General features: G+C 35.7%; 1 protein-coding gene across 7 annotated transcripts in view; it reads right to left on the bottom strand.

Annotated features, from left to right (window-relative positions):
• The window catches only part of TAOK3 (TAO kinase 3), a 169,512-nt gene that overhangs the window by 139,347 nt on the left and 17,437 nt on the right, over positions 1 to 12,728 (bottom strand). The window contains exon 1 of one of the 7 annotated variants that reach the window (XM_070220088.1): positions 3,197 to 3,292. The exons of the other annotated variants lie outside the window; for them this stretch is intronic. The gene's annotated coding sequence lies outside the window, so the exon portion shown is untranslated. Of the gene's footprint in view, positions 1 to 3,196; positions 3,293 to 12,728 lie in introns of those variants that run through there. 7 annotated transcript variants of the gene reach the window in all.

Raw genomic sequence — 12,728 nt, 5'->3', positions numbered from 1 at the left:
CATAGAAAGAAGAAGGCAGACAGGCTAGGGACCTCAGGACTTGAAGAGCAGCTTGACAAGTTCCCTGGGGTTTTGTTTTCTCTCTCTTATATTCCAGACTGGTCATGGAAGAGGTCTGCATCCCTGAATCACCAACAGGCACACAAAAACGGGGTGGGGGGCGGGTGGGGGGGGAAGCCTGCTCTTTCTGGCCAAAGGATTGGGAAAGGGAACTTAGCAGGGAGATCCATACCCAGTGGCAGGGCAGGACCAATCTGCCACAGAAGTAGCAATGGCAGAACCCAAGCAGGCTGATCTACTCTTGTCCCACAACAAGTGGCAACAGGCATGTCCCTCTACACACCCTAGTGACCCTAGGAGGCCTGATGTCTCCCAGCCTTCTACCCAGTGGCATAGAACCACCCAAAACTGGTGGCTCCTGGCCATCTACTCCGTGGCAGAAGACAATCCACGTCAGGCATCACCCACACCCTTCACCCAACAGCAGAAGGTGAACCAGGCCTAAAGCCTCCTGCCCTCTACCCAGTATCAGAGAGCCACCCAGACCACTTGGCTCCTAGCCCTCCACTAGCATCAGAAGGTGGTGCAGGTATGTATTCTCTTTCCAAGTAGCACCATCAGAGATAGAGTGGAAATACTAGGGTAAATGCTCTCCATCCTGGGAATCCAGCATCTCATATCTCCTACCTAATGACAATGGGAAGCCCAAGGAAACCCAGGCAAGTGTCATTCACCCCCATAGGTGGCACTAGCAGGGATCCAGTGGGACACTCAAGTGGAGCCAGAAGAATGAAGGAGACCAAAATAACACTGAAAAGAAGACTCAACAACTAAATTGTCATTGAAACTACGACCCACAAAAGTAAGAAAGACCTACGCACAAAACCTAAACTGGGCAACTGCCTGGTAAAATAGAAGATTTAAATAGGATTAGTAGTTCCAAACAAACATAATATCCACAGTATTCAGCATATAATAAAAAAGTCACCTGTCATACCAAGAACCAGGAAGACCACAACTTGAATGAGAAAAAACAATCAACTGATGCCAATACTAAGATGAATCAGAAGTTGGAACTATGTGACACAGATTTTAAAGCAGCCACCATAAAAGAGAGATTGACAGATTGGATAAAAATATATGACCTAACAATATGATGATTATAAGAAACTCAATTCAAATATAACATCACAGGTAGGATGAAAGTAAAAGAATGGAAAAGATATACTAACTTGAATCAAAAAAAGCAAGAGTAGCTATATTAATATCAGATAAAGTGGACTTCAGAGAAAATAAAATTACTAAGGACATTACATAGCAATAAAAGGATCAACCTACCAAAAGACACAGCAATCCTAAATGTGCCTGCACCAAAAACAGCTTCAACTTCAAAATATACAAAACAAAAACTGACAGAGCTAAAAGGAGAAACAAACAAATCTATAGTTACAGTTAGGGGCTTTAACACACTACTCTCAGCAATTGATAGAACTTCCAAACAGGAAATTAGCAAAGATATAAAAGAATTAAAGAATATCATCAACCGACATATCTAATTTGACATTTATAGAACATTCCACCCAACAACAGCAGAATACACATTCTTCTTGAGTACCCATGGAACATTCTCCATATCTTGGACAGAAAACAAACTGCATCAAATCTAAAACAACTAAAAGTCATATGTCTTCTGACCATAATGAAATTAAACCAGAAATCAATAATAGAAAGACAACAGAAATCTTCAAGCATTTGGAAATTAAACCATACATTTCTAAAAAAAATGCATGGTTTTTTATTTGTCAAATAAAATATTTCAAAGGAAATAAAGACATAGACCTGAAAATAAAAACACAGCATATCAAAATTTGTGGGATGCAACTAAAGCAGTGCTGAGAGGGAAATTCATAGTACTAAAATGCTTTTGTTAGGAAAGTGGAAAGGTCTCAAATTAATAATCCAAGTTTCTACCCTAAGAACCTATAAAAAGATAAGCAAATTAAACCCAAAGTAAGCAGAAAAAAGGAAATAATAAAATAAGAATAGATATCTATGAAATTGAAAACAGGAAAAAAATAAGAAAAAGCAAAGAAATGTAAAGCTGATTCTTTGGAAAAAAATCAATAAGATTGATAAAATTTTAGCAAGACTAACAAAGATGAAAAGAGAGAAGAGAGAGCCAGCTCTGATGGCCTAGCAGTTAAAATTTGGCATGCTCTGCTTTGGCAGCCCAGTGTTCACTTCCTGGGTGCAGAACCACACCACTCATCTGTCAGTAGCCTTGCTGTGGTGGTTGCTCACAAAGAACTAGAAGGACTTACAATTAGAATATACAACTATGTACTGGGGCCTTGGTGAGGGGAAAAAAGAAGAGAGGAAGATTGGCAACAGATGTTAGTGCAGGGCAAATCTCCCCCCATCCCCAAAAAAGAGAAGAGATAAATCACTAATATCAGACATGAGACATTATAACAGATCCTGTTGTCATTAAAAGGATAATAAGAGAATACTATGAACAACTTTATGTTCATAAATTTGACAACTTAGAAGAAATGGACCAATTTCTCCAAAACTACAAACCACCAAAAGTCCACCAACATTAAGTAGGTAACTTGCATAGTTTCAAAACCATGAAAAAAATTGAATTTGTAACATAAAGGATCCTGAAAAAGAAATCCCTGGGCCAAGAGGGCTTCATTAGAAAAATTTACCAAATATTTAAAGAAGAATTAACACCAGTTTTACATAACCTCTTTCAGAAAACAGAAGAGGAGGGGAATCTTTCCAATTCATTTTATGTGGCCAGTATCACCATGACATCAAAACCAGACAAAAGCAGCACAAAAAATAAAACTATAAACCAGTATCTCTTATGAACTTAGACACAAAAATCTTTAACAAAACATTAGCAAATTGAGTCTAACAATGTATAAAAAAGTTATACACCATGACAAGAGGGATTTACTTAAGGTATGCAAGGGTGGTTCAACATTTGAATGTAATCTATCTCATCAACAGGCAAAAGAAGAAAAATCAGCATCTGACAAAATCCAACATTCATTTATGAGTAAAAAAAAACCTCTTAGCAAGTTAGGAATAGAGGAGAACTACCTCAACTTGATAAAGAGCATCTATGAAAAATATATTTTTTAATATATTTATATAAATATAAATATATATATACCAAATATCATACTTAATGGTGAAAGACTGGATGCTTTCTCCCTAAGATCAGGAACAAGTTAAGGATATCCACTCTTGCTTCTTCTATTCAACATTGTACTGAAGGTTCTAGCCAGGGCAGTTGGGCAAGAAAAAGAAAGAAAAGGCATACAGATTAGAAAAGAAGAAATAAAACTGTCACTAGTTGCAGAAACATGATTATCTATATAGAAAACCCCAAGGAATATATAAAAACACTAGAATAAGTGAGTTGAGCAAGGCCACAAAGATGTGAAATCAGTCTATCGAATCAACTTCATTTCTATATATTAACACTTAACACGCAGAAACTGACATTAAAAACAGTATCATTTACAATCACTCAAAGGAAATGAAATACTTAGGTATAAACTCAATAAAACACCCACATAATCTGCAGGCTTACAATTACAAAATGTTGATGAAAGAAATCAAAGTTCTAAGTAAATGAAGAAACATACCATATTCAAGGATCAGAAGACTCAATATAGGAAAGATGTCACTTCTCTCCAAATTGATGTATAGTTTTAATGCAATCCTTATCAAAATCCCAGAGAGGTTTTTTTGTAGACATAGGCAAACTTATTCTAAAATTTACATGGAAAGGCAAAACAACTAGAATAGCTAAATAATCTTGAAAAAGAATAAATATCAGGAATCACTTTACCCAATGTTAAGGCTTAGTATGTAGATACTGTAATCAAAACAGTTTGGTACTGGTAGAGGAAGAGAAACATAGATCAACTACGCAGAATAGAGAACCCAGAAATACACACACACAAATATGCCCAAATGATTTCTGACAAAGGTACAAAAGCAATTCAATGGAGGAAGGATATCTTTTCAACAAATGGTGCTGGAGCAATTGGACATCCATAGGTTAAAAATAAAACTTGACATAAACCTCACACCCTATGGAAAAAACTAACTCAAAATAGATTACAGATTTAAATGTAAACATAAACTATAAAATGTTTAGAAAAAAGGCATAGGAGAAAATTTGGGAGATCTAGCGATAGGCAGAGTTCTTAGACTTACAAGCATGACTCATAAATGAAAAACTTAATAAACTGTATCTAAATTGTACCAAAATTTAAAACCTTTGGTTTGCAAAACATCTCGTTAAAAGGATGAAAAAGACAAGCTACAGATGGAGAGAAAATATTTGCATATGTTAGGTATGCAAGAGAAGTATGTAGAATATATTGAGAACTCTCAAAATTCAACATTAAAAAAAACCCAATTAGAAAATGAGTGAAAAACACAAACAGAAATTTCACTGGAGAGGACATACAGATGGCAAATAAGCACATGAAAAGATGTTTAATTTCATTAGCCATTAGGGAAATGCAAATAAAACCACAATGAGATATTACTATACCCCTATCAGAATGGTTAAAATAAAAAACAGTGACACAACCAAATGCTGGTGAGGATATGGAGAAACTGGATCTCTCCTACATATAAAATGGTACAGCCCTCTGGAAAACAGTGTGGCACTTTCTTATAAAACTCAACATGCAATTACCCTATGACCCAGCAATTGCATTCTTGGGCATTCATACCAGAGAAATGGAAATTTATGTTCACATAAAAACCTATACATGGGAGTCAGCCCAGTGGCGTAGCAGTTAGGTTTGTGTGCTCCACCTTGGTGGCCTGGGGTTTGCCGGTTCAGATTCCAGGTGTAGACCTACACACCGCTTATCAAGCCATGCTGTAGCAGGCATCCTATACACAAATTAGAGGAAGATGGGCTGTATGCTAACTCAAGGTCAATCTTCCTCAGCAAAAAGAAGAGGATTGGTGGTGGATGTTAGCTCAGGGCTAATCTTCCTAAAAGACAAAAAAGTGGGGCTGGCCCCGTGGCTGAGTGGTTAAGTTCACATGCTCCGCTTCAGTGGCCCAGGGTTTCACCAGTTTGGATCCTGGGTGCAGACCTAGCCCTACTCATCAAGTCATGCTGAGGCAGCGTCCCACATAGCAGAACTAGAAGGACTTACAACTAGAATATACAACTACATACTGGGGGGCTTTGGGGAGAAGAAGAAAAGAAAAAAAAAAAACCCTATACACAAATGTTCATAGCAGCATTATTTGTAATAGCTAAAAACCACAAACCAGCCAAAAAAGCCCTTTAATGGATAAATGATTAAACAAATTGTAATACATCCATACCATGAAATACTATTTAGCAATAAAAAAAGAATGAACTATTGATAAACACAACCTGAAAGAAACTCCAGAGAATCATACCAAGTGAAAAAAAGCCAATCTCCAAAGGTTACATACTGAATGATTCCATTTGTATAACTTTCTGGAAATGACACAATTACAGAAATGCAGAACAGATTAGTGGTTGCCAGAGGTTAAGGACAGGGGTTGGGGAGAAGTGGATGGGAGCAGGTGTGGTGATACAGCCTCGTGGTGATGGAACTGTTTTTAATTTAGACTGTGGGAGTAGATACACAAAGCTACACGTGAAAAATTGCATAGACCTAAATACACATACATATACACACATACGTACACACACACGAGAACCAGTAAAATGGGAAAATCTGAACAATATCAGTATCAAGTTGTGATATTATACTATAGTTTTGTAACATGTTATCTTTGGGGGAAACTTGGTAAAGGGTATGTGAGGTATGTCTATATTATTTCTTAAAACTGTGTGTGAATCTACCAAATCTCAAAATAAAGTTTAACCTAAAAAAATCCATGTCCAGTAGTTCATGTATGGTTATATATTCATCATTCACTTCTTTAACATTTATTGAGTTGCTCCTATGTGTAAGGCGTTAGTTTACGTGCTGGTGGGGTAGAGGTGGGGAGATAGAGCGTGGGCTGTCTACAAAGGGGTATTGAATAGAGACCCTACCTTCACTGATGTCACAATTGCAATTTTATAGATGTTTTTGTGATTACCTTTTTAATATATGTGTCTTTCACTAGCAGAGGGCAAAGACCGTGACTGTTTTAATTACCACTCTATCTCCAGTGCCAAAACAGTGTCTAGAACATAGTAACTTTTCAAGTAATACCTGATGAATGAATGAATGAAATAATCAATCAATAGAAAGGGTGATAAACACTACCAAATAGAATACAGTACAAAAAATAGTGGCATGATGAAAAGTGCTTATGATAACAGAGGAGGGAATAACTAGCGCTGTCTGGGGGAAGTGAGGTAAGGCTTCAAAGACGTGATCTTTCAACTCGTCTTACAAGATGAGATGGGAGAAGAGCAGAAAAACCATTCCAAGCAGAGGGAATAGAGCATTCAAAAGCACACTCTTATCAGAAAAGCAGAGGATTCCCTGGGACCAGAAAAACAGTTTGTTGTGCTTGAGTTTATAGCTCTCTATTGGGAGAGGCAAAAAAGGATGAAGACAGAAGTCTGCTTGTGTATGCTATACTAAGGCAATTTGGGCTTTTGCATGAACAATGTGGTGACACTGGTGTTTCAGAAGCTAGCGAATGATGATCTGATTTGTCTTTTAGAAAGTTAACTCTGATGGCAGTGAGGAGGATGTACGGCAGGGAGGAGAGAGAGAAGCTGAGGAACTAAAACATGGGCCTGAAAGGAAGGAAAATTCTCAGTTCTTTGTAATATTCAAGTTACCAGAGAACTCAGTTCCCAAACCTACTGCATTCGTGGAAGTTAAGTCTTCCTAACTACTAGCCTGAATCGTTCATAACATTGTTATTTTTAAATCTGTGTAATGAATCATATCATAGGGATATGAAGTAGAGACATTTATTGAGCATTTTAGTTGCTATTTGCTGCAGCTTCTTCCAATATAAGTATGCTGTCTTTAATCTGAAATTCTCCTTTTCCCAATCTTTAAAATTTTGAAATAATAAACTATTCTTCATATTTCACAAAATCTTGCATGTTGTGAATTTATTAATATCTTTGAACATCAAAAATGATTATTTCCACAGACTATTCATGCTATTAAGGAACTGCACTTATTTCTCTTAAAACACAAAATGACTATTTTAGCAACAAGTTAGAGCTTCAATAATTGATCTTTGGAGAGAATAAAATACAAATCTGAATTACGGAGAATAACTATAAGTACTTTCCATACATTCTGTTCACATATAGATGTAGTTGTTTGTGATAAAATGTAGATACAATTGAATGGTATCTCCCTAATGTAATGGTAACTTGGCTGCATCCTCCCCTTCCCCCCAAAAGAGAGAGAACTCTGGCCAGGTTGGAGAGAAAAGAAGAGCAAAGGAGTTAAATATAATTCCTTCTGGGCACAACTAAGTGATTTTCTCTCCTTTGCTTTCTTTTTTCACCATGTGACAATTTTAACAGCTCTTTTCTAACAGCAAAGAGAGGATCAGGAATATGGATTATGAGAAGAGATTGGCAAGGTGTAGAATTTACTGTAGGTAATGCTTTTCTTTCATTTTATAAGAAATAAAGACATTTAAATAGTTTTGTACATAAAAACTCATGGATGGGTTTTACATGTTATTTTTTGAATTTGTTTACTATAGAAAATATCAAACATAAGGAAAAGTTGAAAGAACAGTATAATGAACCACCTTAAGCCCAGGTTTAAATTATCAACTTATGGTCCACCCACTTCCCCAGTGCCACCTTCCACCATTTTGAAACAAATCCTAGATACACCATTTCATTCATAAACATTTCAGACTGTATATCTAAAGGAACGGTTTTGAAAAACATAACTATATCATTAGTATGCCTAAAATTTAACAATAAAACTTTGTCATCAAACATGAGGTCAAATCTAAGCTCAGATTTCCCAGATTGCCTCAAAATTTTTTTTATTCTGTTGCCTTTTACATGAGTTCAAATTAGGTCCAAATATTGTGGTTAGTTGATCTGTCCAAGTTTTATTTTAATGGCAATAATTCAATACATTTTAAAAATTAAACTTAGACTTTTTAATGAATTTAAATAATTACATCTAATATAAAAGGAGTGAATAACTAGACTAAGTCACCCTAGCAGGGCAATGTTGATACGTGTGCTACAAATGTATGGGCATGTGGTCAAACTAAACAAACTCAGAAAAAAATGTGGGGGGGAAGGGTTGATTTCATTTTTGCCTGTTTTCAAAATACTTCCTTCTCTGCTCACAGTTTTAACAACGAAACTGCCCATAATAATGATTTTAATAAGATTTTTATGAGGGAAGCCTACCAAACCATGCTAAAAAAAACCCTCTTCTATAACCTCTCACTTGTTTGTTTTAACATTTGTGCTGTTTTACTTTGGCCAAATACTTCCTCCTTCATTTGAAATTCGTTTGAAAGCATAGGATTTCAGAGTTGGGAGGGATCATGTAGCTTCCTCATCTCAGAGAGTAGGCAGCTTTGATATTATTATAGTATTGGTGTTTCCAGTGAGAAAGCTAGCATGAGGAACCAATCCTATGACAGCTACAGGCTATGTTCTAAATTGTTAACAGACACTCCTATGTAAATGTGATCAATAAAAGTTGTATTAGCACAATATGAAATAACTGTGAATTTTATCCTTTTATAAAGCTTGATATAGTATTTTCTCCAACATGTTAAAAAGATCTTGTTATACAAGCAAGCAAGAAACACATTTAGTTCAAGATTTGAACTAATAAAGGTTAGAAACTTATCACCCACAGAGGCCTGCAGAAATCAACATAGTAAATGCCAACCTCTTTACTCAGATAATAGTATAACAAAGACTTATAAACTTGTATACTATCAATAAATAAAATATGCAATATAAAATATTGGGTACTGATGGTACCTGATGGTAGTTGTGAGACTGTAAACCCCTGTTGGAAACTATTAGGTCTTCTGAAATTTGCCTATTAAGTTCCAATAGTATTTCTTAGGTTTTAAAAAAATTATATAGTAGTCCCTTCCACATCTATGGGTAAAGTCTAGATAGCACTTCACTGTGGAGTAAATTCATTAATCAAAAGCAAAAATCTGCTTTGGAAATTCAGGAGTCTCAGTCACTCCATATATATGGCAGTTTACATTAAACCTAGGTCTTAGAATGCCCAGGAAAATCATTAAAAATACTTAGTGAGTGCTTGACACGTGCAGGGAACTGCATCAGGTGCATCAGCAAACTGGAAAATAAAGTGTCAGAATGATAGTAAATTAAACCATTGATACATTTAGTTTAAAGGAAGAACTTCAAGATAGTAATCTAGAGATGGGAATTTTTGAGATTTAATGTTTTCTTTTAAACTCAGAGTATCTTATAAAAATTCCCTAGAATTTAATTGTTCCAGTTCTACAACATAAGAAACCCTACATGGACTTTACAATTTAGAACACTGACAATGGACTGACTTCTAATCTGCTTTATTTTTATTGTTTATATTGACTTCACTTATTTTATCTCAGAGTCCCTAATGTATTAGTTGCCCTCTATCCTGTGTACATTCTAATTTTTTTTTTTATTTACCAAAACACAAAAATTCAACCTCTTGATTCTTTTAAAACAAAGTAAAAGGAGGTGTCATAGTAAATATAATCCACTAGATTCAGGTAAGGCAATTATAGAGTTGATTTGTTGAGTTATGATATAAAAGTGCAGGTATAAATCTCTGTTAATACACAGAACAGACAGAATACCACATTCTAATACAACCATCCGTCTTACCTGGCTCACAAGGGAGAAGCAGTGTTCACATCAACAATGCCTATTCATACTTTGACAATGATGGAAATCTCATCTAAGAAATGTGGTATCAGCACTATCACTTTACAATATGTTCAATAACATGAAAGATATGTGGCAATTAGAACTTTTTGATCTCACAGTCCTGTTTTTTATCACTTGCACACATCTGTCTCTCTCTCCTTCTCTCTCATTACATATTAGAAACTAATGGAAAGAATTTAACTTAAAAAAAGGCTCCTTCTTAACTACAAAATAAATCATGATCAATTAATAATATTATATTAATAGTATTATGGCTTTTTAAATGATAATAGTTTACATTCTCATATTTAAAACTATTTAATTTCTCCTTCTGTCCTGCTTTTTCAAAGCCTGGAGCCCCCTGTTGCATTTACACTTTATTTTTTTAGTCCCTCATTGAATCATTCAGTATGTATCCTCTAGTTAACTTCCTCTTGTCAATACACATGTACTCCTTCACCTTGTCAAGCATAATTAGAACTTTAATTTGTTTTTCTAAGATGCTAGCCAGTTAAGCACATGTAGCAAATTTTATAAGCATGGTCTACTCAATCCCCTAGTCATTAAATAGAATGTTAAAGACCAAGCCTACTGAACCACGTCTATTTTTGGAAGCAGCTTCTAAACTTGCATTCCTATTTACTATAGTGATATAAATCCAAAGTAAAATTTTTTGTAAGATGAAAATTAAAATATCCATCATTTAGAGTCAGATCAGGACAAAATTTTTTAAATATAAAATAGAATAGATTAATTAAGGAGGCTGAAAAATAGTCTTTACAATAATGGACAAGAACTATTCATTAATTAAATGGCTGTAGTAACTAGCTACTTCGGACAAATCCAAAGTCTCTCCCCTCTTAATGATGATTTTAACAGGCTCAAACCAAGAGGTTTGAATGCAAAACTTGAAGAAAAAACTCCCGAATAGGCAGGAATATAAGAGGAAGGAACAGTGGCGATAGTCTAAGGGAAGAAGGGCAGCTAGAGTTCCTCTGGAGCAGATGAAGGCCAAGGAAAGGGCCATGTGTTTAGAGAGATAAGCATGCGTCCTTCTAAGCTCTTGTTGGTAGCTAGACTCGTCAGACACTGCTAGCTTGTGTTTCTAGTGGATGGGGAACAAAGGGGACATATTCTCAAGCAATGGGAGCCTTTGTTGAGACATATAGTATAATAATGCTATTTACCCACTCTATATGAAAAAATAAAATTTTTCCATGTTCTTGGAAACCAGGTTCTTATGGTCTATCTGCTATAGAATCTCCTATGACTGGAAAGAAACAGAGAGTTGTATAGGAGATAGAATAACTAAGGAGTTATTTAGAACAATTTGTAAGAATAAAAACTAAGAAAAAAAAATCCACCTTGAATATCCATATAACAATGCTGGCTTGAAAATGATGTGGAGGGGCCAGCCCGGTGGCACAGTGGTTAACTGCACACATTCCGCTTCGGCAGCCCGGGGTTCCCTGGTTCGGATCCCAGGTGCGGACATGGCACCACTTGGCAAGCCATGCTGTGGCAGGCGTCTCACATATAAAGTAGAGGAAGATGGGCATGGATGTTAGCTCAGGGCCAATCTTCCTCAGAAAAAAGAAGAGGATTGGCAGCAGTTAGCTCAGGGCTAATCTTCCTCAAAAAAAAAAAAAAAAGAAAATGATGTGGAAGCAGTATATTTAGACATAGAAATATGAATATTTGTTGATGTGGTACGATGATGTGGTATCTTCCACATTACCTGAAAGTCCTCTTGCTGGTAACTCCTAACTTCAGGACTAATCAGGAACCAATTTTGCAACATTACAAGGAAATTATAATTTTAAGGTGACATATATTCATCATTATTATTTTTAACTAAATAAATATTGTGTAGATTAAAATGTCTCCACAGGGCCTGCTACACTACAGAACAGATCACTAATAAATTTCTATTCTATAGAAAATTCAGCAGTATTAGTTTGGGGCATCTTTTAGAGAGAATAAAACATTTATACAAACAAGTTCAAACTGAAGATTATGAACTTTTAAACAAAATACTGCACTTGAGTTCCTACTATTATTAGCACTCAAAATACACAGCTTGAATAACTAGCAGAAAAACGACTCAACAGCCTAACTGGTAGTCTATATATTGCATCATGTAGTTATGCTTTGGGGAGGAAAATGAATTTAAAAGCACAGGTAAAGATATGCTCAATACACAGCTAAAGAATGAAACATATATACAGGATGGAAAGACAGAATTCAGTCTTTCTACATACGCCTGAGGTAGTTGAAGGTATTTTCTAATTCTAACTAGTCTATCTGTAGTACTACTAATAAGCAATAATACCATAAATTCTACATTGAGGCCATTCAGTGTAAGTGTCCTCAATTTTTCTCCATTCCATCTTAAAATTTCTCTGCGTACTCAAGTGTCTTTATCTTTCAGTCTTCCTTTTTCAGATTTAACCACCTTTCCCCAACAACACCAAAGAACCAGCCTCTTAATTCTGTATCCTACAACCTTCTCATTTCATTAACTTCTTTCATTTTTATTATCTCATTTCATTAATTTACTCCTCTCATTTTTACTAAATCTTCCATTGCTCCTCACTGACTCTTTTTGGCCTAAAATATGGTCAATGTTTGACTTATTGAGGAGAGGAGAGGGAACTTCCCCTGACAGGAAGATGCCCTGGTACTAATAAACTCACTAGCTCCAACCTCCTAATCTCCAAATCCAACAGGATTCTTCTCAGATCAGATCCTTCCATAACCTTTATGTAGCTTCTCCTTACATGGCTCTTGTTGCTTGGTTTGTGTGGCACTTTCCTCCATGAGTTCCTTTCCA

This window comes from Equus caballus, chromosome 8, assembly GCF_041296265.1.
Source record: "Equus caballus isolate H_3958 breed thoroughbred chromosome 8, TB-T2T, whole genome shotgun sequence".
Lineage (NCBI taxonomy): Eukaryota > Metazoa > Chordata > Mammalia > Perissodactyla > Equidae > Equus > Equus caballus.
Note: the sequence above shows the minus strand (reverse complement) of the source record. Positions and strands in the feature narration are given on the sequence as shown.